General features: G+C 38.0%; 1 protein-coding gene across 1 annotated transcript in view; it reads right to left on the minus strand.

Annotated features, from left to right (window-relative positions):
* Positions 1-27,875, minus strand: part of LOC110157540 (glutamate receptor ionotropic, NMDA 3B-like) — a 276,111-nt gene that overhangs the window by 115,494 nt on the left and 132,742 nt on the right.

Consider the following 27,875-nt stretch of genomic DNA (forward strand, 5'->3'; position numbering starts at 1 on the left):
GCAAATAGGGGTGAAATTGCAAATCATTGGAACACACCAAACAAACTTCGGAAAACATAAATATACATGAGAAGTTCGCTTGGAAAACAAATTCAAGCCACCTCAGCTTTAATATCACAAACTTGTATTTTTATTAAGTAATTTATAAGTTCTGCTTTCATCACATCACGGAAAATAGATCAGGGGTTTAAGCCAAATATATTAAAGATGCAATATGTAACTTTTCTGGTATAGAGTCCATCACTTGCTTGTCTCATATGGATAAGTTATTGCTTTACCTAGAATGTTCCACAGTATGATCATGAACTTATCTATAGTAAATATCACCATGTTACAAAAGTCAGATCTGTGGAGAGGTGACCCTGTACAGTAACAATGCATGTTTTTGTTAATAATACAACATCTGTAAAATAATAAATTAAGATAGATAATATTAATTATTCTGTAGAGTTGTTTCCTGACAAGTCATACATAATACATATAGTCCAAAAAATACAGTATATAAGTCACATTTTTTCATGGTTTGGGAGGTCCTGCAACTTAAACTCCGGTGTGACATATATTTTAATATTTTCACACTGACAGCCGCAAGAAGGTGCTCTAGGCTTGTGTATTCTTGTACTACTGTCACTTCACACTCTACTGCGCATGTCGGTTGCCATTTAAAATTTAAATAAACATAAAGACAGCTGAAACTATCGTGTCAGGATTCAGAAAGGCTGGAATAATCCTAACTGGAACCATTGCTGAGTCTGATGATAGCTACGCAGAAGAGGAAGCGGCGCTCCGTTCACCTCCTTGGAGTTGCTCAGAAGTGACACAGAGGATGAAGAATTCAATGGATTTAGGGATTTGGAGTAAAATGGAGAGTTTGGTAAACTTGTTCTCTTGTTTATGCTATAGTCATCTGAATATGTGACGTTAACAGCCTGTTGTTCTCTGTTCCATTGTTATTACTACTTGGCTTTCAAGATGAAATGTCAGATCCTGGTCTCTGATTTTTTAAAAATTGAATTTTCCCCAAAAAGTGTGACTCATATATGCTTTTTTCTTCTTCATTATGCATTTTTTGGCTGGTGCAACTTATACTTCAGAGTGATTTATAGTCCGAAAAATACGGTATATAATATAATACCATAGTGTGGGACATTCCAGGCCACACAATCCCATCTCCATGGTAAAACCAGAAAAGTTACATAGTTCACCTTTAAATATGTTTAACTGACTGCAGGATTGTATTGTTGTAAGATATGCAGATCAGAGGATTATGAATAGGCTTTTTCTCTTAGTGATCCTACAGCAATACATAAATGAATAAAAGGTTTAAAATTAGTAAAAAGGACAAGATTTAAATTGAACTGAATAGAATTTGTGCATAGACATTTCAATAGACCTTTTTGGACTTGAAGGCACATTTTTCCACCTTGTACTTGAAATGAACTGTGTAATCTCCATAAATATTCACATTCTTCATATTGTTTCAGATTGCCAAACACAAGAGTGAATATACACTAAGTCTATTATCTGAAGAGCAGCCTTGAAGTGTGAGGCCATCTTGCTTCATTTCCCTGTAATGTAACTCCAGCTCAATACGATAATAGCAATCATACAGAAAATGTCAAAGCTGTGATTGGCTGCAGGCAGCACAGGCAACGCTTTGTAAATCTACCCCACCAGCCAATTCTAGTGGGCCCTAATGATTAAAAGGGATTACGATTGTACATTGTTTTAGTGAAATCCTGTAGAGAAGGCCTTTAGGATACAGAAATAATATTAACACGCCTCGTTACTATAAAAATAACAGTCAAATGTGTGTTCGGAAAGCAGCTTTGTGCACTGGAGCGGTGGGGCCATTTGTTAGTATTTGTTTGGCTGCCACAATCACAGACTCCTATATTTAACATTTGGAGCAGCCGAGTGTTTTAACGACAATAAAGTCCCTGCCAGTCATCACTCCAGCTTAATCCTGCAGAAAGGTGCTGTCTGAAACCCGCTGCCAGCAATAGCCTTTATCTGCTACACAACACACTCGATGTATACAAGTGTACAATGTACAAGAACAGTGCAACTGCTTCGGATGGCTCTCAAAGGGCCTGAGGGAGGTTCACAATATGGTCATGGAAATTTTAATGTTTTTGCAGCGGCACAGGAGCTGAGAACACACGCCTCACAGCAAGAAGGTTCTGGGTTCAACTCCCTGACGTGGGTCCCTCACAAGGCTGAGTTTCACTTTGGTTTCCCCCATCAAACCAAAACGTGGGGTAAAATCCTCCAGCTAAGGCAATCCTAACCAAGCTGAGTTGAAGATCTGGAGGTGGATCCCCAGGTGCTGCACAGTCCTGTCAGGTTGTCCCAGCAGCATTGAAGAATGGGTCAAATGCATAGGACAAATAGCTTTGTGATGACAGTGTTGACTTTAACCTTAGTGCTGCTGTGACGCTAGAATTTGTCAATCCAAATTATTTACTATTGCTCACATAATTGGAAGTGATAATCTAATGATTAAAAATTTAATTTTATTAGTCTTGTAACTCTTTTCCAGATGCTCAAAATCACTATATAATTGAACGGGACCAATGGGACGCAATGATGAAAATGTGGCAGCTAATCTATGCCATGGCAACACATTCACAAACAGGAGAATGAAGTGTCTTGCCCAATGACAACATGTGCTTGTTGGAGCTTGGATTAAACCGGTCTCTTCACTATTTGAAGGCCGAACTTTCTTTCCACTGAGCCACTGTTGCCCCAAAATACATGACTATAAATGTTTGTGCTCTCCCTCAGTTGTCCGGATAGGATCCACAGAGAAATTCAAATCTGTCAACTGGACAAAAGTTTTTTGATCGAATACGTTTCACAGCTCACCCAAGCTATTTTTTCAGTTCTGGTCAGATTGCTGATGCACACTGCCTAGTTTCAGTGTAGTTAGCACCTCCCTTCAGGCGAATATAAGGCAGTGTCCACCAGCAATCTGACCAGAACTGAGGAAGCGACTTGACAAAAAACCTTTGTCCAGTTGACAGATTTGAATTTCTCCTTTTGCTTTTGCTATGACTATAAATGTAACCACAAGGGGCCACTGTACCATACTTACTGTGCCCGTATTGCATAAAGCATATATGCCAAATTAAAATGCAGATCACAGCACACCAGGAAGCAGATGATTTGCTGTGGAGACCCAGGAGGAGAAAGGTCGAACATAAGGAGAACTTATGCATTGTGTCTACATGATTGATTGGTTAAAGTATTTTATAATGGCCTTTTAAAATATGCCTTCATATGAACCTTTTGATGTTTGTCTTTTGACGCAATCTGCTCAAAGTGAAGCGCGGAAGACAAGTCAGAACAAATATAGGTCACTGCTGTACTAAATAGGTTTGTCATTAAATTAGATTGTCAAAATGCAGTTTGTATTTGGTTTATGTATCTGTAAGTACTGGGTCTATGCACATAAAACAAAAATTGGTACGAAGCAAAGTCTTCTCTGTCAGAATACACAAACTAAGCAGATTTTTTCCCAGAATAGCTTTAAAAAATGGTGACATTAGTTATTTACAAATCCATAATTCTTGTAAATACTTTGAGTCATAAGATTAATGTGGTAAATTTGTTTACCTAATAAACAACAATTACACATTTGGTTTAGCATTGGATTTTCAACTTAGTTATTTCTTGATATGAATTATTGGACTGAGTCTCTCAGTCCAACGCTGGATTAGACTGAGCCCCTCAGTCCAATCCAGCATTAAAAATCTTGGAGCACTGTTGGACAAATCAATGTCTTTAGAGGGTCACTGCAGCCAAGTGGTTAAAAACTGTTTTTATCAGCTACACATCATTAAACTGAGACCAATTTTATCAAATGCTGACCCTGAAATGACTGTTTACTCCTTTATTTAATCTCGTTTCCATTTTTGTTTTTACTTGTTTTAATGCTTCTACACTTAAGTGGCTGCAACTTGGACAAACTGCGGCTGAAAGGTTCTTAACAGGAGCTAACAGGCGAACACACATCACACCAGTGTTATCTTCACAGCACTGGCTTCCTCTTAAGATCCATGTTGATTTTAACATCTTGGTTTTAACTCACAGAGCTTTAAATGGACAGGCACCCCCAATACATGAGTGACTTACTGAGCCCCTACACCCTCCAGTCCTCAGGTCAGGGCCTCTTGATGGTCCCAAAGACCCCATTTAAACTCTGGGGGGGGGATGTGTGCTTTCAGACCACGGCCCTCAAATTATGGAATGTGCCAGACTCTATAGACTCTTTTAAAAAGCAACTCAAGGCACTGCTTTTTAGAGAAGCTTTTAGTTGACTGTGTAATTCCTTGGTTCTTCTATGTGTTGTTCATTGCACTGTAAAGCACTTTGTGATTTTTTATCTGTGAAAGGTGCCAGAAATAAAGACTTACTTACTTACTTACTTATAATGACACCTGCCCTCCATGTGAATATATGGCATCATCAAATTCTAGACTGTGAATTAGGGTTGTCAAAAGTCTAAAGTTATTACTAAAACTAAAAAAAAGTCATATTCACAGGGCAAAATGAACTTTTCCCGAATAACTTTGAAATGATCTTGCTGTATCAGACCAAGTAAAAGACCAAATAGACTAGTACAATCATGGACCTCTATGGAATCTACCCGGATGACTACACAGATATAACACCACTTGGCAATATAAAAGAAAGTACTATGATTTAAGGTTGAAATGGCATTCTATTGTCTAAACAAAGAGTGTGTTTTTCAGAACCAGTAATGAGTATTAATCTATTCTGCAGTATAGAGTTTGAAATTGTAGTATGATGACAACACTGCTGTGATGAGTTGAAGCATTTCCAGACATTTCAATACAGTCTGTGTCTGTATGTATCTGCAGCGGGATATTCTTTTGACCTAAAATATTGATACTATTTGTGCTCCCAACCCTGACACCACCTCTATAAAAATTCCAGTTGTATTTTTGTCACTGTCTAGACAAAGTTAAAAGAACCAACTGTCTCCAGCTCAGGTCTGCCGGCATCATATTTTGAAGTTCTTTGGGGCCAGTGAGGTGCAGTACAGCTACACACAGGTCAGACCCAGGTAAACCTCTCTGAAGCAACAAAAATGGCTGACGTAAATTTCTTCAAGATTCCTAGCGGGACATGTCTGAATCCTTACTTACACTTTCTCTTATCTTCTTTTTATTGCCAGGTAAAAGATTCATCTCTATGCACGGTTAGACTCCCACAGCTAAGGATGCCAGATAAGCACGGCTGAGGAGGGCGTCAGCAAAATATGAAAAACAAAAAACAAAACAAAAAAGAAAAAATATCCATACTCCAAATGAGAAACCTTGAACTAGACACAGCCTCTCCAACATCACACGAAATTGCGAGGGCTATTTGCTTGATGGTGTGGCCTGGAGATTTTGCCAAATAACTACCCGTGCATGTGAACAACAAAATGCTCCAGACACAAAAGTGAAAATACAGATGATGCAAAATACATTGTGTTGGCTAAAATGTGTCAAAATAGGACTTGTGTGTTATTACATGTTGAAATTGTAAATGGAATTGTGTATGGTGAGTGGTTTGCCCTAGTTTCTGTTGGGTTTCTCACATTTTTTATTTGGGGTTGCCAGAGAAAACCAGTCACGTACAGGGAACAGAATAGAGTAGGTAACATTTTGCCTAGGGACACAATGGCAGCATGCGCTTTGTAATGTTCACCTCGCTACGCCTACATCATCCCAAATCTCTACTCTTAAAACAAAAAAGTATATTTGAGACTAGTGTTTTGGGTTTGTCTTAAATAGAAGTATATGAATAAATGCATATAAAGTTTTGAAATAGAAAGTTTTTGTTGCCTGAGAAGAAGGTACACCTGTTGATTGTAAATGAACTTATCTACTCAACCTCTGTACAAATAGACAATTAGGGCTGATTATTATACTGAAATCACGATTATTTAAACTATTATTTTTTAGTTACATAGTTTAGTTAAATATTCTGCATTTTTCTGTCTCAAAAAAAATTATTTATGCAAAACTTTCAAATTGAAGATTAATATAGGCTACAAATATGTACCTTAGAGCAATTTTTATGTATAAAACATAAAATGAATAAAATATACTCTGAATATGAAATAAAGCAGAGAAAAATATAAATGTATCCAAAATAAACTATACTCTATATTGAAAAAATAAAATAAATACACTTATTTATATAAAAAATATTCTAAAATAAATGTTGTTAAGCTTTAGGGCACACTCACAGTAGGACTTTAAAACTGTGCTCTGCTCAAGCACAATTTCTGTGAGTTCTATGTTTTGCATTCACACCTGCACAACAGAACCGAGCCATGGCCGATGACGTCATCACACATCACTGTTTGTTTACATGTGGCGCAGCAGAGCTAACACTTTTAGCGATAAATTAAGTCCAGCGGCAGAAATATCTATTAAATAGTGAGGCAGATATGAGTCGTGCTGTGATACACGCTGAGTTTACGGATAAAATCACTACTGTAGCTTCCATTACACACATTACAGCGTGTAGGGCACCAAGTGCTTGAGGGGGCACCACTTGAATCCTCGCAAAACTGCGGTCATCGTGCACAGGTCTTCACTTTCACCGGCACATAAAACATTTCAACTCGATTATATGAGTTTGGAGATCATTTGACACACAAATTGAAATCGCAATCAAAATTCAATGAACTGCACAGCCTTATAGACAATACTGTATGTTTTATTTCATGTGTGCATGGTGGCAGAGTGGTTAGCCAATAATGTTAAAAATAGCACTGATGGTAGCCAATGGGTTTATTCAGACCTTTTAGCTTTGATTTCCAGCTGGTTTTAGTTGTGGATCTGGCAACAAAAAGCATGATTTTCTTTATTGAACAGAACCAAAACACCAAATGGCAACATCAACAACTTGGCCATCATTTTTACAATTTTTTTGTTGTTTATGTAGTTAAGAATAAGTCATTACATTTGATTTGAACACGGTCATCTCATATCTGAGAACAGACTGGTCTTGTTTATGAGATTTTAAATGCATATTCATACCATTGCTTTCAAGATAATTGTAGTGTTCTATGTGTGTGGCCACTGGTACGTTTAACCTTCACCTTGTGTGGAAGCATGTTGATGAGAACATGCAACTACCCACCCCTTTACAAAGAGACATACAAACACACACACAAGAGACATACAAACACACACACACACACACACATTGGGTTTCCAAGCACACAGGCAAAGACAGAGAATGCAGAGGCAGTCCAAAAATGGCGGCCGTGTTCCTCTGGGAGCTGGAGGCGATGTGGAGAGGTTGGAGCAGAGCAACAGGAGGGCATTGACTCACAACATGCTGCAGAGACTCAAAGTTCATTGCTCATTTCTTATTTAGGAATACATGAAATGCAACAACATTTGGTGGAAAAAAAACAAAAAAGCATACTACTTCAGTTTACGGTCTTATTAGAAGAATGGGGAATTAGGTTGAATTTTAAAGGTGCATTGTGTAACTTTTCTGGTGGAGGGTCCGTCAAATGCTTTTCTCATTGGAGATATATGGCATTAAACCTTTCTATCTTCATGGAGACCAAACCAGACCCAGTGACAGGTCAGATCTGTGAAGAGGCGACCCTGTCATTGAATTTGAGCTATAAAACCAACTGTACTGTGGAACATTCCAGGCAGACCAATGACATATCCACAGAAGCAAGCACCTGGACCACCAACCAAAAAGTTACATAGTGCACCTTTAAGAATGTGTGTTTTAGTGGATGCTTATTAGGTTTTGAAAAAGTAACTCCACCACTTGAGGTTGTGAAAACTTGAATTATCGGAAAAATCTCACCGTGGTCCCACCTGGCTGTGACTCATTTGAAGAGATATTGTGAATGTAATCTTTGAGCTGTGGTCTTTTGTATTTCTATTTGATGCTGGTAATACAAACGCAGTGGATGTGATTACAGCTTTGTGCCATGTTGTGAGATGCGAATCATATCACGCCCGAGTGGCAGAGACGAGGGCCCTAAGTTTTAGCTTCGCCCCCTGAAAGATTGGCCCGAGAGGCAAAGTTGGCAGGCTGTGATTGGCAGACAGCAGTAGACAGGTGCAGGTAGAGAGAAAATAGACTCGTCTGGGTTAAATTTATGCTTTCTCTTCAGGAAAACCAAAACTATTCTGGTAGTCAAGTTGTTGTAATAGTGTAAAAAAAATATAGAGAGAAAATTAGAAAAGCATACATGGAGTTTTGTTTTATTCACAAAGTCTGAGTAACCTTTTTATCATTATGTTACATTAAAGGGACAGTCCAGAATTTTGGACACAGGACCTGATTTCCTAGTGAGCCAGAGTGTTGGAGACATGTGGAGACACTTTTTAAAATATTCCATCCAGTTCTTGTATTGCTGCTGCTAGGCTAGCGCATGTCAATGGCCATAGTTAGCCTGCCGCAAAAACAGTCTTACCCACTCCACAAAACACCCAAGGCAAATCTATTATAATGCCAGACTGTGGACGTGAATATCTACCTTGAATTTGAAGGATTTCTGTCTGAGCAGCAGCAGTGAGTTGTACTTCCTGATAGAAAGCTTTGCAGCGGCAGACTGATATCACATATCACCTAGCACCTAGCACCTACCGACAAAGTAAAATTCTGCTGCTGCTGAGAAAATAGTCCCTCAACATGCTACAATTCATGCGATGCATGTTAGTTTAGTTTTATTTCAAACATTATTCTATCAACACAGACATTTTCATCGACAGTCGGGTGTAATAACAGATTTGTCTTGGGTGTTTTGTGGAGTGGGTAAGACTGTTTTTAGTGGCAGGCTAACTATGGCCATTGACATGCACTAGCCTAGCACCAGCGACCTCTGCAAACACAAGGACTGGATGGAATATTTTAAAAAGTGTCTCCATACATCTTTAAAATCATTACCAAAGCTCAAAATGCTCTGTTCCAACTTGTGATGTCATTTAGTAGTAGTTTTCATGTTTCAACAGCTACCTTTTACCATTCTTCAATAAAGATTGGCAGCTCCACATCTGAAATCATCGAAACGATCCTTGTGAATGTGTATGAAGTTTAAAAACACAGGGGAGCACTTCCTGTATTACCACATGACATTACAAGGTGGAATAGTATGTTTTCAATTTGAGAGAAGAACTCAGCCTAAATATGCGAGGTTTATGCGTTTAACATATGTGAATTACTCAAAAAACAACTCCAAATCTGACATGTTTGTGATGAGGAAACAACATTATAACAGATCAGAAAATAACGTCATATGGGCTCTTTAACTCGCCATGGCATGAATTCTCGGCAAACGCTCGCTGTGATCCCAGACGGTGCTTAACACTCTGGCCATGAATCATTTGTATCAGTTGGATTCGTCCCTCTGCTCAGATCCAGACCTGGACCTCATCAATGGAACTCTTTTGGTCTCCATTTTGGTCCAAGAACAAAGGCGCGTTCGGGGGCAGGACTCCAACCCACCACCCTTCACTGCGCACATTAATATTTCACCACGCACTGTCACCTGTCTGTACAACGCCAAGATCAGCAACCCAGATATGACCAAGGCAGATTGTAAGTATATGTTCTGAGGAAGAATTGATAGGTAGTTTTAATATCCGTAGGCGAATTGCGTCAATTGATATTTTGCAGTGGGGGTGTTCTACATGCAGTTACCATGGTAACACAGTACACAACTTAACCATCAGCCAAAAAAGTTTTAAGATGGTCTGAAAACTCAAGAAAAAAAAAAAAAAAATCACAAAATTGATTGAAACAGGACATTTTCAGGAGCCTGTGACAATTAATATCTGTTTAGGAATTTGATTTTCAATAAAAAGGTGACAGTGACAATCCGTGTATCATTAGTTCAATCGTTTTTCAAAATAAAACCAAAAATAAAAAAATGAAAAAACAAATACACTATTCATTATTTGTCTCCAAAACCAAAATGAAAAAACGGATAACAATTAGTTTTGTCAGTTTTCGATTTTGTGTTTAAATGAATAATGGAAAAAACGGATAACAGCGGTTTCCTGTTTCCGTGACTGAAACTGCGATGCAGAACTTTTGCGCCGCATACGGACTGAACCAGGACTGAGTGTTGGGACGGGCCCAGAGGTGCGCCCGCATAAACTGTCGGGTGATCAGGATGAGGACCAGACTGGACCAGACCTGGACTGAGACCAGGACTGAGACCAGAACCAGAGCAGAACTGAGACTGGGACCACACCGTGATTGAGACTGGGACTGAAACTGGGACCAGACCGGTACTGAGACTGGGACCAAGCCGAGACTGAGACTGGGACCAGATCAGTACTGAGACTAGGACCAGGCAGGGACTGAGACTGGGACCAGACCAGGACTCAGACCAGTTTAGTCCTGGTTTAGTCCTGTTTTAGTCTTGAATCACACCTGGTTTAGGTCTGGTTCAGTCCTGTTTTTGTCCTGGTTCAGTCCTGATTCAGACCTGGTTTAGTCCTGATTCAGACCTGGTTTCGTCCTGATTCAGACCTGGTTTCGTCCTGGTTTAGTCCTGGTGTAGACCTGGTTTAGTCCTGGTGTAGACCTGGTTTAGTCCTGGTTCAGTCCTGGTTCAGACCTGGTTTAGACCTGGTTCAGACCTGGTTTAGTCCTGGTTTAGTCCTGGTTCACTCCGTATGCGGCACAAAAGTCTGGCATCGCAGTTTAAGTCACGGAAATGGGAAACATTATCAGTTTTTTCCATTATTCATTTAAACACAAAATTGAATCGTTATCTGTTTTTTCATTTTGGTTTTGGAGACAAATAATGAAGAAAATAGTTGCTTTTTTGTTTTCTTTTGTTTGGATTTATTTTGAAAAACTAATGAATGAATGATACACGGATTAGTGACTAACTGATAAACTGTTGGCTAAAGGCGTAACTTTTCTGGTGGAGCATCTGCCACCTGCACCTCCAGAGATATTACTGCTTTGTCTTGATTATTACAGAAATATAGTAGTATGGAAATAAAGTTGGTAATCACAGTGGAGACAGGTCAATGGTCAGATCTATGGAGAAGCTAGCCCGCACAGTGTAGGAATTCATGGTCATGCACATATAATTGAAAAAATGCAAGGGAGATATATTTAATGCCCTACTGCGGAACATTCCAGGCAAAGAAATAACATCTCCATCCAGACAAACAAGTAGCAAACCCTCCACCTCAGAAGTTAGAAGTCTAATTTAAGTAACAGAGCTTCTGACAGAGCAGTGCTTTCAGTTAGCTTCACACCCTCGAGGAATGTTGACGACATCAGCTGCAAAGTATCAATGGGAAAACTTCCGAACACCAAATGCATTTTCACAGCAGGGATGTACACCTCACATTAAAAGCTACTGCGTCGTAACCTGCGTGACAAGTTCAAATATCAAAGAGATGTCGGCTCGGAAACGGAAACCAAATCCAAGACTCCAATTTGTATTAACCTGAGCTGAGAGCGTGTCTGCTGTCAAAGGAGCCAAAAGGAATCACGTCCTTACTGCTTCATGCATAATATAAATAACAAATATGCATGTCTGTTTATGCGACGCTATAGCAGATCTAATTCTTGGGCAAAAATGAATTCAAGTATATATTCGCAAAACCCGGAGGTCATATGTGGTACTGCACGTTCCCTAAGGACAAAATGGAAAAGTAGCCTGACATGTTTACAGGTGAAATATAACTTATAATTTATATTGTTTTGTCCGGATTGGGACCCAGAGGTGTTCCATTGAGCTGGGTGTTGCACATAGTAGCTTGAAGGGGCCTGAAAGCCAGTTGCATATTTGACAAGTTATTTATTATTATATGGTAACATGATCCCAAACAGGGCATGGAAGCTTTTGGGATTTTGCAGAATGAAAATAAAAAGATATGTGAATCTCTACATGTTACAATTAGGGATGCACTGCTCCAGCTTTCTCGGTGCTGATACCTGACATCAGCCGATACCAGTGCAGAACTGACTGAAAATATGATTTACCATATTTTTCGGACTATAAGGTGCACTTAAAATCCTTTAATTTTCTTAACAATCGACAGTGTGCCTTATTATCTGGTGCGCCTTATGTATTAATTCTGGTTGTTCTTACTGACCTTGAACCAATTTTATGTGGTACACGCTGCTCAAAAATCTGTCAAAATGTTTTAGCATGTCTTTGGTAAACTACGAAGCTGCACAGCTTGATGAACTGTCGGAGCATTATGGACACCGTAGTCAAGAGCCTTGCCGAGTTCGACAGAGTCTGACAGAAGCTGACCGCATCAACGCACAAGGAACAAACAGTTTTTTGTTTTTTTTTGTTTCTGTAAAACATAAACAAATGTGCACAAAGCTGAATTAAACACATTATTACTCAATGTATATTTGAGTTCTCCTCGTGGGAAATAAAAAAAACAAACTTAATTTATCCACCCACATTAACATTCATAATACACATTCACCAAGACAGAGAGGCAACACCGGGCGAGTTACGCCACGATCTGCCAATGGATCGTGGATGTCTGAGCTAAGAGATCAGTCTCAAGTGTCGTCCTTTTGTTTCGCTTAATGCGCCATATAATCCGGTGCACCTTATGTATGAAAATAGATGATAGAATTCAACATTATTGATATTGCGTCTTGTAGTCCAGTGCACCTTATAGTCCGAAAAATACAGTATATAACAGCATATGGTAAACAATTTTCCAAATCTGTTTTGTAATATTAAGAGATGTTTTGGGACAACATTGTCCAGTAAAATTATTTTATTACACCAATTTATGGACCAAAATGTGATATCAACTACAGTAAACTGACATCTTGAGGCCAATATCCAATCCACCAAACTTTTCAACAGCACCAATATCTGACATGAGTATTGTATCAGTGTAGCCTATAGTCACAACATCATTTATCTGGAAATGTAAACTACGCCATCTATAAAAATCAATCGATAACTTTGAACTCAAGTTTTGTCTTTGAGTAAAGGAGGAGGCTTATGTGAGGCTGGCTATCTGATTAGTTCTGTCTGTACCAAAGTGAACTACTGGTATCATAGTACTGTGTTGTATCTCCACTCACATAATCCGGTAGCTCATAAAAGTGAGTGGAGAAGAGAATGACCTGTATTTGATTTTTCCACCTGTGCTGCACACACTGTCCTCTAGCTCACTGAATCGGACTCTTTGCTCTCTGTCCAATAAAGATACCAAATATTATTCTACGTTATATTGACTTCTTTGTGTTGAACTTTACAGCCCGTTCTTCCATTCAGACCCTCTCATAATGATGATGAATTGGACAAATAAAAATGCTAATACTGGGATTATCTGCGTGTGAATAAGTAACCCTGATTTGAGTGAGTTTTCTTACAGTGCAAATAAACACTGATTGAATAAGGCCAGTGAGCTGTTTGCATAGTTAATAGGGCGACTCTTAGCAGCTTCACTTAGCCGAGCAGACAGAGGTGCTACGAGAGCGTTTTGCTATGCAGTTGTGTAATTGTATGCAAATAGCATTGTTTAATTCTCTCTAATTTTCTCTCATCTCCTGGCAGTAAGAGCAATATGGGGACTTTAATCTCAGTCAGGCGTGCTGCAGGCGCTAAGCTCAGGACTGACTGAAAGAGCTGCCAGAGGTACACACACATGAAGTAACATCTCTCAACACACACACACATATAATACACAATACACACACACATATGCATAATCGTGTTCTCACAATACTAAAATTTCAAACTCAATTTCCATACTAAGGAATGGACTTGATACTGAACATGGATTCCAACAAACTTTATGTAGATCACAGGTGTCAAACATAAGGCCCGGGGGCTGGATCCGGCCCTCCAAGACCTTTAATCTGGCCCTCGGCTGATTTTCTACTAAAATATTTTAATTATATTTTCTATTAAAATATTGGTAATTTTCTGTGGTGTTTATCATATCAGCGTCTCCAGCGCCTCTGTACGTGGCCCCTCCCATCAGAGCAGCACAAATGAAGACTTGTCTCTTTCCAAACGCTCTTAAAGGACGATCGTTTTGACTGTTGACCGTGACACCCTCATCAGAAAAATGTCCAACATGAGAAAAGTGGAGCCGAGTGCAGGATTTTACAACAAAAACTGACTTATTCCTATTTACATACAAGTTCATGTTGAAACATTGTGTTGAAATTGTATTTTTCTTAAAGTTTCAGGTTGTTCATAATATTATAATATTTTGTAAAAGAAAGAGTTCATCAATTAAAAAAGATTTCTGTAATAGATTTGTGTTTCTCTGCACAAATATTTGAACTTATTGTTATTTTTGGGGTTTATATGACATGAGTTTTCTGATCCGGCCCCTTTGGGATCAAAGTCGGTTGGATACGGCCCCCGGAACAAAATGAGTTTGACACCCCTGATGTAGATTATATTTCTATACTTTATTTTTACTTACATGCATAAATGTTTATATATTTATGCGTTAGGCTTATGTCTTGTTATTACCATTTATATTTTTGCTCATTATGATTATAAATTATTGTGATGTTTGAGCTACTATATCCAAAATAATTTTTCTTGTGGATGAATAAAGTTTGCCTAAGTCTAGAAATGTCATTTTCAACACTAATGAACTACACATAATACAATATTTTCAGTATTATATTACTGAGATGCCAGAGTTACACACATGTGAAGTACGGACACTCAACACGCACACGTAACACACAATATACACAACACAGGGGCACACATACATATACTGTACATAATAGTGTTTCTTGTATTTCAAACTCAATTTTTACACTAAGGAATCGACTCGATACTCAACACCCATAACGTAATGATAATAAAAACACTTAGTAAGACATTAGAATGACATTTACAACATTGCATAATAGTACTTTCTTTTATATTTCATTTATAGTTAAATGTTATATTTTGTTAACCTTAAAAAGTGTAATATTATCGATGTAATCTCTAAATCTTCAGGTTCCATAATGGTGGCATAATGGGCATAAATTAGTCTACTTACTGTATGTGCTCTTGTTCTTGTTCTTATATCGCGCAAGATCATTTTAAAGCTATTCAGGAAAGGTTCATTTCGGTCCTGTGAATGTGACTTTTTTTTAAAAAGCGATGCCTGCTCAAATGAGTATCTACTTTCAATAGTATATTTTTTAATCGATTAGTATCAGATATTCAATACGTTTGAGAACCCAGACACACACATATCTAATACATAATACACACACATATATAAATACAAAATACACACACAACAGAGGGAACGAATACACACACACATATACTACACAATACCCTACACAGGCATACAACACGGAGCTGCAGCAGAAAATTGCATTTCTGTGAGCACGCATGCATGAAAGCGTCGCCCGCTCACACGCACAGCAACAGCCAAGCAATCAGCCACTTAACGCAGCAAATGAGGCTGGTTATCTGAGCAGAACAGCCTGTTGGCTCCAGAAATACTACGATAAGCGCAAAGATACACACTGTTAGTTGCCACCATAGAATCGGCCACTCAGTGAAGGAGCGCCTACATCTGGTTTGCTACATCTGGTTTCACTGCATCACTGGAGCTAGAATCTCCACTTCTACTCAAACTGTAATCAAGCACCAAGTCCAACTGCCCAATGTGGAACACCAGACACAACAACTCTGTCTGCTCTATTCTGAAGTGGTTTTCCTTTTAGACGGGATACATGCAGTGGTGAAAGAAGTACTCAATTTTGTTACTCAAGTAAAAATACACATACTGTAGCAAAAGCATACTCAAGTAAAAGTAAAAGTATCATGAAAAATCTGCTAAAGTAAAAGTAATAAGTACCTGTTTAAAAATGTACTTAAAGAGTAAAAAGTAAAAGTATTTTGCACAGATTTTGATATCTAATAAAGCTTCAAATGTAGTGATTTAGGGAGCTTTCACACCACCAGTTCGCATGGACCTACTGTCAGTGGTTTGGACCTGAGTTTGCATTCACACCAGAGGGACCGCACCAAAGTTTGGCATTTGGTGCGGAGTCAAGCGGACCGAGACCACCTCTTTTTTGAGGTCTCAATCCGCTTGATTTAGTGCGGATTCAAGTGAGATTGATGCTTTCACACCAATGAAAACAAATCGAACTAAAAGCGCTTTTGGTTTGAATGGAATGTTTGGAGCGCACCAACTGCTGTTGGTGTGAAAGCATTTAGATACAGAATTGTGCTGGTTTTTGTTCTACAGAAACAACAATCTATATTTTTTTCCAACCTGTTTTTCTCTGGATTTATTTATTTATTTTTGCTGAAATTATAAATGTGTTACAAATAAACTCTCAGCCTTTTCAGCAGGTCTCAGACAATAATAAAAAATCCTTTTAATTCCAGTTCAAACATGTAGTGGAGTAGAAAGTACACACACCTGCTCTCAAATGTAATGAAGTAAAAAGTATCCACTTTAAAATTAACTTAAGTAAAGTACAGATACATAAAATATATACTTAAGTACAGTACTTTACTATTTTTAATTCATTACATTCCATCACTGGACACATCTGAGTCTTTGCTCCCACTTACATCACCTTCTGTCAGTTCACCGCTGTTCAATCTTCAGACCTCTTTTGACACTGACCACACCAAACTGAGTTCACAGATTGGTCGACGTTTTTGACTTATTTTCTCTCATCGTACATTTTCTGCCTTTAAATCCACTCTGATCACAAAATGTACAATCTGCTTAGATTCAACATTGCCTGATCTTACAACCAAAATACCTTAAAGTTCATATGCAAGGTTTTCATGTTTGTCTAATTATGACTTGGTTTGGTGAAATTGTGCCTGTGGTAAATATTTATCATAGTTTTATATTAGTTAAGTGTCAGTTTGCAGTGAGTTTTAAAATGTCATCAACACCAAAAGGTCCACCCAAAATACAGGGACAATTTACTCATTTAACCCATTTTTATGTAAGTTTAAACATTAATTTTACCAAATAAAGGTTTTATAATTTATTATCGTTTACTGGTTGCTTGGTAACAGTTATGGAAATACCTTTATGTATGTCGTAACTGCTACCTATGTCCAACCAGAAAGTAAAATGATATGTTTTTCAAAATGTAAAAACTAGCAAAACTAGGCACGATTTCTTGTTAAATCTTAAATACAATGATGTAGTGAAACAAGTCTAACCTGTGCACTTTTACTTCATTCTAATTCAAATACAGAAAACAGGGAGGAGATAGTGATCCATTGGGAACGTGCGAAACAGCCGGCAAAAGGCGTAAAACACATTGTGAATTAGGTCCCATTAGGAGGGGGAAAAATGTCCGCCTGCCTGTATCTGTCGTCTTCTCATAGCTCCGACAATTTGGCTGTGGCTGGAGGTGGGACAGATAAAGTGTGTGGAGTCCATTAAACATAAGGGCCTTGTTAGTTTGCTGCTGGTGTGATGTTTTGGGCTCAGGAAAGGCAGAGAGCGCAGTACCATAGCGTCATAAAAATCCGATTGTACTCCTGAACGATTGTGAAAGTCGTAAAGTGTGCCGAGGCCATGGCGCCCCTTTCCCCGTCTGTCTCTGCCTTTATGGGACCAAAGAGCGGAGAGAAAATGGGATTTAGTCAATTTCAACATTGGGGCCAAACCATCTGTAGAGAGTAATGTGAGCATATGTGAAGGAACAAAAACTCCCGAACAACTATCCTGGCGTCTAAGTAAATGGTCACATTTTAGTTTGCGCTTTTCCACTGTTACGGTGCTAAAAAGGAGCAACTCATCCATTCACACGTACATTCATGCAGCAGTGTACGCAGAAACTGGGGGCGAGGTGGGTTAAGTGTCTTGCCCAATGACACAACAGCATTCATCTGCGAGAGCTGGAATCTCAGCCAACCAGTCGTGTAAACTGCCAAACTTCGTATCAGTGGACAAAACAACTGAGCTCTTCTTGTCCATTAAACATTTATGTAGCATTCATTTAAAAGGGACAGTCCGGAATTTTAGACTACGGGCCTCATTTCCTAGTTAGTCAGAGTGTTAGAAATGTGTCGAGACACGTTTTTAAATATTCCATCCAGTCCTTGTATTTGCAAAGGTCGCTGGGGCTAGGCTAGTGCATGTCAATGGCCATAGTTAGCCTGCCACCTTACCCACTCCAGAGTGCACCCAAGGCAAATCTATTATTACACCGGACTGTCGATGTGAATGTCTGCGTTGATAGAATAATTTTAGAAGTAAAACCAACCTTGCATTTGAAGGATTTATGTCTGAACAGCAGCAGTGAATTGTATTTCCTGGACTAATATCACCTATAGCGCCTATCTTACTGACAAAGTAAAATTATGCTGCTGCTGAGAAAATAGTCCCTCAACATGCAACAATTCATCCGATGCAAGGTTAATTTTATTTCAAACATTATTCTATCAACACAGACACTTACATCAAGAGCCTGGCGTAATAATAGATTTTCTTCGGGTGCTTTGTGGAGTGGGTAAGACTAAGCCAAAGATGTTCATTTTGTCGTCTTATGTACTTTAACTTGTTGGGTTCTTTTTAAAGACAATACAGTAAAGTGTATTTACCTTGTTGACATGTTTTGACTGCTAGCTGCCAGGTCTATCAGGCTGACCACGCCTACAGGAAGTAACACCAGCTGAAATGCGACACCACCAACACCGGTGACAGTTCTGAAGCAACCAGCAGCCGAAACATGTCAACAAGGTAAATACACTTTACTCTATTTTCTTTAAAAAGAACCCAAGAAGTTAAAGTGGGTAAAACTGTTTTTAGTGGCAGGCTAACTATGGCCATTGACATGCACTAGCCTAGCACCAGCGACCTCTGCAAATACAAGGACTGGTGGAATGTTTTAAAAAGTGTCTCCACACGTCTCCAACACTCTGGCTAACTAGGAAATGAGGTCCTATGCCCAAAATTCTGGACTGTTCCTTTAATTATAGGTACTTTTACGGCGCAAAATAATTGAAAAACATGAATTCATATTGTGAATAGTCTCTCCATAGATCTAGCATTAAGATTTTAATGTTATATCGTGGAACATTCCAAGCAAAGCAATAACATCTCCATGGGGACAAGCAGGTCAGAACTTCCATCAGAAAGGTTAGACAGTGCACTTTTAATATCTCTGTCCCTTCAAATAAAAAAACTACAACCACTACTACTACTACCACTACTGCTCACTTTAAAGTCTGAAATCTATGTATGTTTTGAGCCATACATTCAGTTCATTAATATGTAACGGTTTACAAAAGGCCTTCTCATTGTGTTTGATTCCCTATACATGTCTCAATCAACATCAATCAGCCCTGCAATGCACTCTGGGTACTAATTTACCGCTTTAAAGCTTAAGGACATTCATTCACAGACGAACGCATATTGCCATCTATTTAGCTGGATTTTAATAGGGTTAAAAGGCATTATGCAGCAAGCTAACTTTTCAAACCTGCCTCTGCGTGCTTCCTTTACAAATATTACCGTCTCCACTTCACTGATCAGTCTAATTGAAACAGCACACACCATTGACGTACATGCCAATAAGGAAATCAAGTTTGCCCCAGAAAGTACCCCATACTACGAAGGATTATCCGACATAAGCAAACATTTTTTACAAGTTGGAGGTGACATAATGAAATAGTATTAGATTGGATATTTTCCATAAAGTAAATGGAGGAGCAGGTTTAGGATTTATGTATCTGATACTGTATCTCTGCTAATCTTACAAATACATGGAGTGAAAGTCAAATAATGTCTTTCACTGTTCCCTGGGATTCCTGTAGCTCACAAACACAAACACTCACCCAGTCACATACACCTGATGTGATGGAGCCCTGAGGGAAGGGGCTAGGACCAATGTCCCCCCACCATATAAGGCAGGGGTCATATTATCGGTCCTCACTGTGATGGTGGGATGGCCGTATAACAAAATTGCATGACCCTGACAACTCAGATTATATTCTTTGAAAACCGCCACATTTTCTTTACATATCAGACAAAGTCTGATATGTAAAGCACGGTCCTTACACTGAACAAAAAAATAATCGGTCACCCACTGTTCTGTGAAAACTTGTCAATCTTTGTGAACATTTCATACTTTAACACTCGCCATTTTACTGTCCTTAACTGCACTACAGAACTCTGAGCCTGTATTGACTGTCGCTGTTTGATCTCAAGCTTGTCAGGTGACGAAAAATCAGCGGCAAATGTAAATACATCATATAATTGTTTAAATATAAATATAAATAATTCATATGAATCAACAGAATACAAGATGCAGACGTGTTATTATTTGCCAAAAAGTAATTTAAAAAAATTGGCCATGACAACGTTTGAGGATTGCCTCATAGGGTCAGTTCAGGTGATGTGGGCCAGAGGGAGGCCAGTCAAAGGGGCGTGGAGAGCTAGAGTCGGCCCGCGGGCCTTAGTTTGATGACCCCTGGTATAAGGTAATAATTAGTTCATCATTCAAAAATGATGCCAGGACACTAATTTGAAGCCAGACGGTTCTGAAAATATAATGAAATGAGATATTACATTCTTTATACTCTGATGCTCATACTACGAAAGATTATCTGACATAAGCAATCTTTTTTTATGAGTCGGAGGTGACTTTGGAGCTGGCATTTAGCGAGAGATTTTTCGCAGTCTTGTGTTCTTGCTGAGGATTATAGTAACAGAAGTGTTGTAATCTGTGGATTTGGGGAGGAGCGGGGCGGACTGGTGGCTATCTCTGGCTTTGTTACAGTCTCAAATATCGACATCTTGCCCAAAATGAAATCACCCCATAAACGATGGAGGTTCAGAGCCGTTTTAGACTTTAATTTGAGAACACAGAACTACTAGCTCAGCAGCTATGGCTACAGACTCCGCACTAATGGTCAGTTTGATTTCTCAATTTATTTAGAACTGATTAAGGAGCCAATACTGCTCAAATAGTGATATATTGTGAGGAATTGAGTTTGACTTTCAGCCAATAGCGAGAAACTCTTGTACTTTAGGGAATCAAAACTGAAGTATGATGGATATTGTGGACGGATACAGTATATTATTAGAATCAATAGGCACGATCGAACTGAAGTACAGAGAGCTATTCTTCTCATACAAAGTTGAAAGTCACATTTTTTAATTATAAATTCTGCTAGAATTTAGTGCTACTTTGGAAATATTCATTGTCTTCAGTTACAATCATAGACTTTGGAGCCAGGTAGGAATAGGAATTTATGTCCAAAACAGTGAAATAAAAACACTAGGATCATGTAAAGCAGATTAATACAAACATTTTAATTTAAGATTAAAAATGAGGAGGCTCCTTACAGCAGTTACAGAGAGAGGGTGACAATTTTCTAATGTAAAGTCAATTGCAGACAGTCGATGGAGCCAGAAGAGCGCCCACCACTTCCTATTTTGAGTGCAGCTATTAGCTAAGTCCATACAGTCTATAGTTATAATAGTTCATATATATTTGGCAGACTATTTCATTAGCAAAATGTATTTACATTGACGTGTTTTGGCTGCTAGAAAATGCAAAATTGGCTGCTTAAAAACATACTGTATAATATTAATGGGAATGAAATTGGTAATTATGTAAAGTGTTCCTCAAAAGACTTAAAATACAAATTAGAACAAAACAAAAATACAAAAACAGAATGTCCCTCCAGGGCTTCCATAGTTGCCACATGGTCTAAATATTTGTGTTACGAGGTGTGAAATTGCAATCTGCAATATCGCTAATGCCAGAATTGACCAAATGTTACCAAAAATGCAGGCCAGAACTTTTAACATGTGAACCAGTTTTCATGTACCGTGAAGTCTGATGATCCAAGAGTGATTAAAGGTCCCATATTATGTAAAATGGATTCTTTGTGAGTTTTAAGCCATATTATTATGATGATGTTATCTCATCACAAACATACCTGGAGTTTTGTTAACCCTTTATTATTAGTCTGTCTCCATCTCAAAAGCTCAAAATGTTCTGTTCTGTAGAGATAATTCCAGGGCTGAAATTATCCAAATGATTCTAGTGAAGGTGTAGGGAGTTCAAAAACAGAGTGGAGCACTTCCTGTATTACCACATGGCATCACAAGGAGGAATAAAGTGATTTTCATTTGAGAGAAAAACTCAGTATGAAGGGTTTGTGTGTTAAAGATGTGCAAATGAAACAAAACACAACTCCAGGTATGTTTTTGATGAGGAAACAACATTATAACATAGTAAGGGTGTAACGGTACATATATTTGTGCCGGTGTGATATATGGTATTTTGACCCCCATAGTATATTGACCCCAGGGTGAACATACCGCTATAGTAAAGTGACCCCTTTTTTTTTTTAGTAGTTCCTTAAATGATCATTATTTCTCATGTAATTTACTTTTATTATATATTGCTACATATTCACTATTTTTTAAGGTATTTTAAGGAATGTTTTGATGGATAACGACTTGGTATTTTGTGTAAATGTAACGTATTGTTAAAATTGCACACAGCAATCTTGTCACTTTTTATACTGTATTTTACATTGTTATGGTTTTATGGTTTGCTATGTTCAGATAATCCACATGTAATTTTAAGTGAAGTTACTGATTACAGAAACTATTTAACAAATCCCCTATTTAACTACTCAATCGATCAGCCCTGTCTATTTTAACAAGATTCCAAATCATGATACATCACTTTGATTAACTAATTAATAATTACTAAATATATGTAAAATATGTGTTTAAACAACTAAGTAATTTTTAATATTCAAAAGTTATAATTGATATAAAAAATGCATCTGAGTTCTTCAAAAAACACTTTTAAATATGTCAATGTGTTTTAATTTGCAGATATAGTATTAGTATTCAACGTTTTTCTATAGAATTCAAGTTCTTTATTAATAAAAATATAGGTCAAAATATCCTATACCACACGGTTCAGTGCAGAGCAGTGCACGAGTGAGTTTGAGCAATTTGTGTGTGTTTACATTCCGCCACTACATGTGCAGCTACACGGAAGGATCGGCTCTTTAATATTCACGAGAGAACTCATCCGTGATTGGGGTGGCAGTGTTTCCCGCAGCGCTTTATGGTTAGGGTGACCGCACTGACAACTATTGCCCCCCGCCTTGACTACATCCCTAAGAACGGCATGAATCCTCTTAAAACTACAGTCATCACGCCCCGGTCAATTTCGTCTTTCACCGGCACAGAATCTCCACTTCCCCCATAACCCCCCGCACCCCCTACCACCCTGAGCCCCTAGTACAGTGATTTCCATTTGAGAAAAAAATTCAATATGAAGGGTTTATGTGTTAAACATGTGCAAATGAAACAAAACACAACTCCAGGTATGTTTGTGATGAGGAAACAACATTATAACAGATCAGAAAATAGCACAATATAGGCTATTTAACATGTGGACTAGTTTTCATGTTCTGTGAAGTCTGATAATCCAAGTGCAAGAAAACGTGGACTTTTATAGCATCCCTGCATGAGATATAAGTCCTTACATAATCTATTAAGCTCTTTCTCAAGAGTGTCCATAGTAAGACGGCCACCCTCGTGTCTTTGTTGGTGAGTTATTTTCCACAACCATGAGCCACTTCAATTATACCCCCCGGCCAGTCGCTCTAATGGCAGTTAAATGATTAGGAGGACCTAGTGAAGAGATTTGCCCCATTTACTTGATGTTGCAATTAATACGGTAGCCGAGGTAGCCAGATTAGTAACATCATTTGTTTAAAGAAGGACAAATTATATAATTATTACAGTAATTGGAGCCACTTTATAATAACTTCACCTTAAAGAGGGGGTATTTTTCTTCAATGGGGTATTAAGTGCTAACACATAACATGTTAAAGTCACCAATAGGGGTGTACAAAAAAACTACATTTAATTTCCTACAATATTATGGGCTGCTGGATTGATTTCTATTCAAGTAGTATTTTTTGGTATATTTTACAAAATTATTTTGTTATAGCTGTACGGTTTTGTTGCCTATTTAGAGGAAGGAAACTCGTTTATGCGACACATTTGACATTTTTACTGTTCTGATGATTAAAATGTTTGTGTCTCATATTCACTTTGCACAGGAAGTGGTTTCATAAAGATCACAGCCACGATTTAGCCTTTATTTTTTATTGAACCATACTCAATCGATTTGAAATATATCATACTGAATCGTATCGAATCGTAAGCTCACTATATTGAGATATGTATCGTATCGAGGCCTGTGTATCAAGGTGTGTATCGTATCGGCAACTTCTGAATGATACCCAGCCCTAATCACCATGTTACCTTTTATTGTTTTGTAAATATATTTGCCTAAAACAATATACTAATGTTTTATAAGTTTCATTTTGTTGACATTTGACATTCTGAGTCTCCCCTCCCTTTGCTTCTCGTGTTAAGTCACTCCCCCTTCAGAGCGCCATCACAACACAATCAGTGTGCATCCCGCTAATGAAACTACTGCACATCTCATCAGGTTTGTCAAGTCGTTGTGTACAGTTTTTTATCATGCTTCTGTATATTTATGGAGAATTGTCATGTGGGAGCATGAATGAAGCTTGTGGGCTGAGCATTGCACAGAATCTCAGAGAAAACCATAAGGAGGATTTGAAGAGGGCCCAGGAGAGATCTGTAAATTACTGTAACATTCATGGATGGGATCTAAAACCTCCTCAGGCATGTTTTGGACGAGGGAACATTATAAAAAAATCTATTTGCATAAGACCCCTTTTTTATTATCCTGAATAAAGTATGAGGAAAAACATGAAGCTGCTGTCTGTAATTAGATTGTATTCTCACATATCACCACTAGATGCTCTCTACATTACTGCTGACTGATAGTGTGCGGGTTTCACAGCTACTGGCAAAAAATTATCAAATAAGCTTACAGATGGTAGCTTTAAATCAGTTAGTTATGATAAAGGCTTAGAAATAATTTAATTAAAGAGAAGGTTAGGGTTAGGGTATTAATTACAGGTGTATACTAGGGATGTAAGAGTTATGGTGCAGCAATAACTAAAAGATAGAGAGAACTACATAGACCATGATCCTCTGCTCCATTTCAGTGCAGACTACAAGAAGAAATAACAGTTCTAAGCACTTTTAAGTCTTAGTTCTTTGGTTTAAATCTTGTCAAGGCATTTTAAGAGGAAAAAGTAGAATATTCACAGTTTTAGCTGTTTAACCTCCACAAAATATTGCAATAAACATCCTGAAAATATCGTTCTGAGAGATTTGGATATTGTTACATCAGTAATCGTGAGCCTCCCCACCATATTATGAGCTTTCCCACGATATTGCAATAAATATCGTACCGTAGGGTTCATACCGTGACGATATCGCATCGTGAGACTTGGATATCGTTACACCCCTAGTGTATAGTGTAACTTTTCTGGTGGAGGGTCCATTTCTGGGGCGGCAGTAGCTCATGTGGTACAACCCACTTGCTCGACATATCAGAAGGTTGTGTTTTGGGCTTGTTGTAAATGTGAATAAATGTAAGATAAGGAGTTGTTTAATGTCATACAGTGGAACATTCCAGGCAGAGCAGTGACATCTCCATCTAACAAGCAGGTAAGTTACCAAAAAGACTGATTTGTGCTTAATAAACCATTCACTGATTTGGAGTTTTGTCTCTGTTCGTGCTTTATTAAGGCTATTGAAAGTGTAGTTATTATTAAGTGTTCCCCAATCATTATGCCCAGCGCCTCAGAGTAAAAATGGATTTTCAAAGTTGCTTTGAAATATCACTTTTCTCTTGATAATCAGAAAAATTGCAAATACTTTAAAGGGTCATTCGATCGGCTCTGAACTTTGCTTGGGGCAGTGCATAGCAGTGAAGCATCATCAATAAAACCTGCTTCACACTCAATGTTTTATGCAAATGTAACAGAAAAATGTACACAGATTTTGGAGCTTGGTTTCCCATTTACCTCGAGCATAATTTTACTGTTTTAAACTTATCCTCTTCCTCCTATTAAGAATAAAACATTTAAGAACTGATTGCTTCATAAATGCGGCAGACTCACAGTGGCATTTTCAATTCTAATAGCTGGAATTACAGCTAAATCAAACGTGGCACAGAACAATGGGTAAAGCAAGACAATGCAGCGCCCCCCATTACGTTACATAAGCTAATTGTTCTTCTAAAAACTTTAATTTCACACAATAAAAAAAATCCATCCTTTCTAGATAAAAAGTCATATGTGGGCATTTTAATTGGTCTGGCATTTCAGATTTAAATATTTGAGCGTTTAGTGCACGTTTTCAGGTTTTTATTTTCACAGTGTGCTTAATTTACGTATTGTAATTATCATAACTTATGCTGATTAGTCGGTCTTTTAGGAAAGGTTGCTAGTTTATTTAAAATTTGTTGCCTTACACTTTCTCAGTATTGATCTACAACAACTTAAAAGGTCCAATATTATGCAACACTGACTCCTGTGAGCTTTACACCACGCTGCAATTGTGTTACTTCTTGTCTTTTGTTTCATTCACACATATTTGAGTGATCCTTTATTATAAGTCTGTTTACATCTCCAAAGCTCAAAATACTCCTGTTCCACCTTATGATGTCATGAAGCAGTAGTTTTCATGTTAACAGCTACTTTTATCTTTTGTTCAGTAGAGATGGGAAATTCCAGGGCTGAAATCATCCGAATTATTGTTTCCCAAAGACTGGATCACCAACTCACTTTGGGTCGCCTTGTCACGATGTACATGTAGCTCTGACACATACACTTAAGACACATGAGAGAGCGAGTGAGTCAGCGAATATGTTATCCTCATTCTGGATAAGCATTTCGTCAGAATAACCTGTCCTCGGTACGGCCAGTATCAGTATTTCTATGCTTATTCCTTTCACTACTACATATGTGTGAATTGGGATATTCTGTGCTCACAAAAATGAAGACAAAGCACAAAAACAGACTGAATCCTGCACCTGACGTGTGTTACGCTCTCCTCCAGCACCCTGGACTGGAACACACTACAGAAACACAGACAGGCCCACCTATCTCATTAGAAATGTTGAAATTGTCATGTAAAAACAGGGAGGACCCAAAATGCAGGACTGCTTTAAAGTATTTAATAACAAATCCATAAATCCAAAAAATCCAAAACTCAAAACTAAACTGCCATGACATAAGACAAGATGAATCCGTGTATCATTCGTTCATTCATTTTTCAATATAAAACCAAAAATAAGAAAACTAAAAAACAACAGTTTTCTTCGTTATTTGTCTCCAAAACCAAAATGAAAAAACGGATAATGATTCCTTTTTTAAGTTCTCGATTTTGTGTTTAAATGAAGAATGGAAAAAACGGATAACGGCCCGTTCGTCAGGCTGACGAAGGCCTAGTGCTGAAACGTTGCATGGTTTGTCCTAATAAATTTCACAATTTGCAAGTAAGACGGTGTGCGGGATTTTTCTGTATCGATCAAGAACATAAAATTGGAGCATGTACGTACAGAGTGAATTGAGTTGAATGCAGGAGAATAAAGATTTCCTTATTTGACACCAGTCTCTTGTTATTTTTGCTACTTATTTTTGAATTTATTACCATTTATATTAGAGCCCGACCGATATGGATTTTGCTGTGGCCGATATGAAACCAATATAATGGGAGTTGGAGCTGCCGATAGCCGATATAATCACCGATATATTTAGTGATGTAAAAATTCACTGTAAATGTTGAATTGTTTAAAAAACTTAGGTTTGGCTCTGATGGATTTTAAATTGGGTTTATTTAGGCAACATTTATTGTTATTCTGCCTCTTTACATCATATTTACAGACAGTAGGTTGACTTAATGGCATTTTTGCATCACATTCTAGACACTAGTGATGGGTATTCCAGTTCTTTTTAGAGAACC

The sequence above is a fragment of the Boleophthalmus pectinirostris genome, unplaced genomic scaffold (genome assembly GCF_026225935.1).
Source record: "Boleophthalmus pectinirostris isolate CB_2022bp ecotype Guang Dong unplaced genomic scaffold, ASM2622593v1 HiC_scaffold_10, whole genome shotgun sequence".
Classification (NCBI taxonomy): domain Eukaryota; kingdom Metazoa; phylum Chordata; class Actinopteri; order Gobiiformes; family Gobiidae; genus Boleophthalmus; species Boleophthalmus pectinirostris.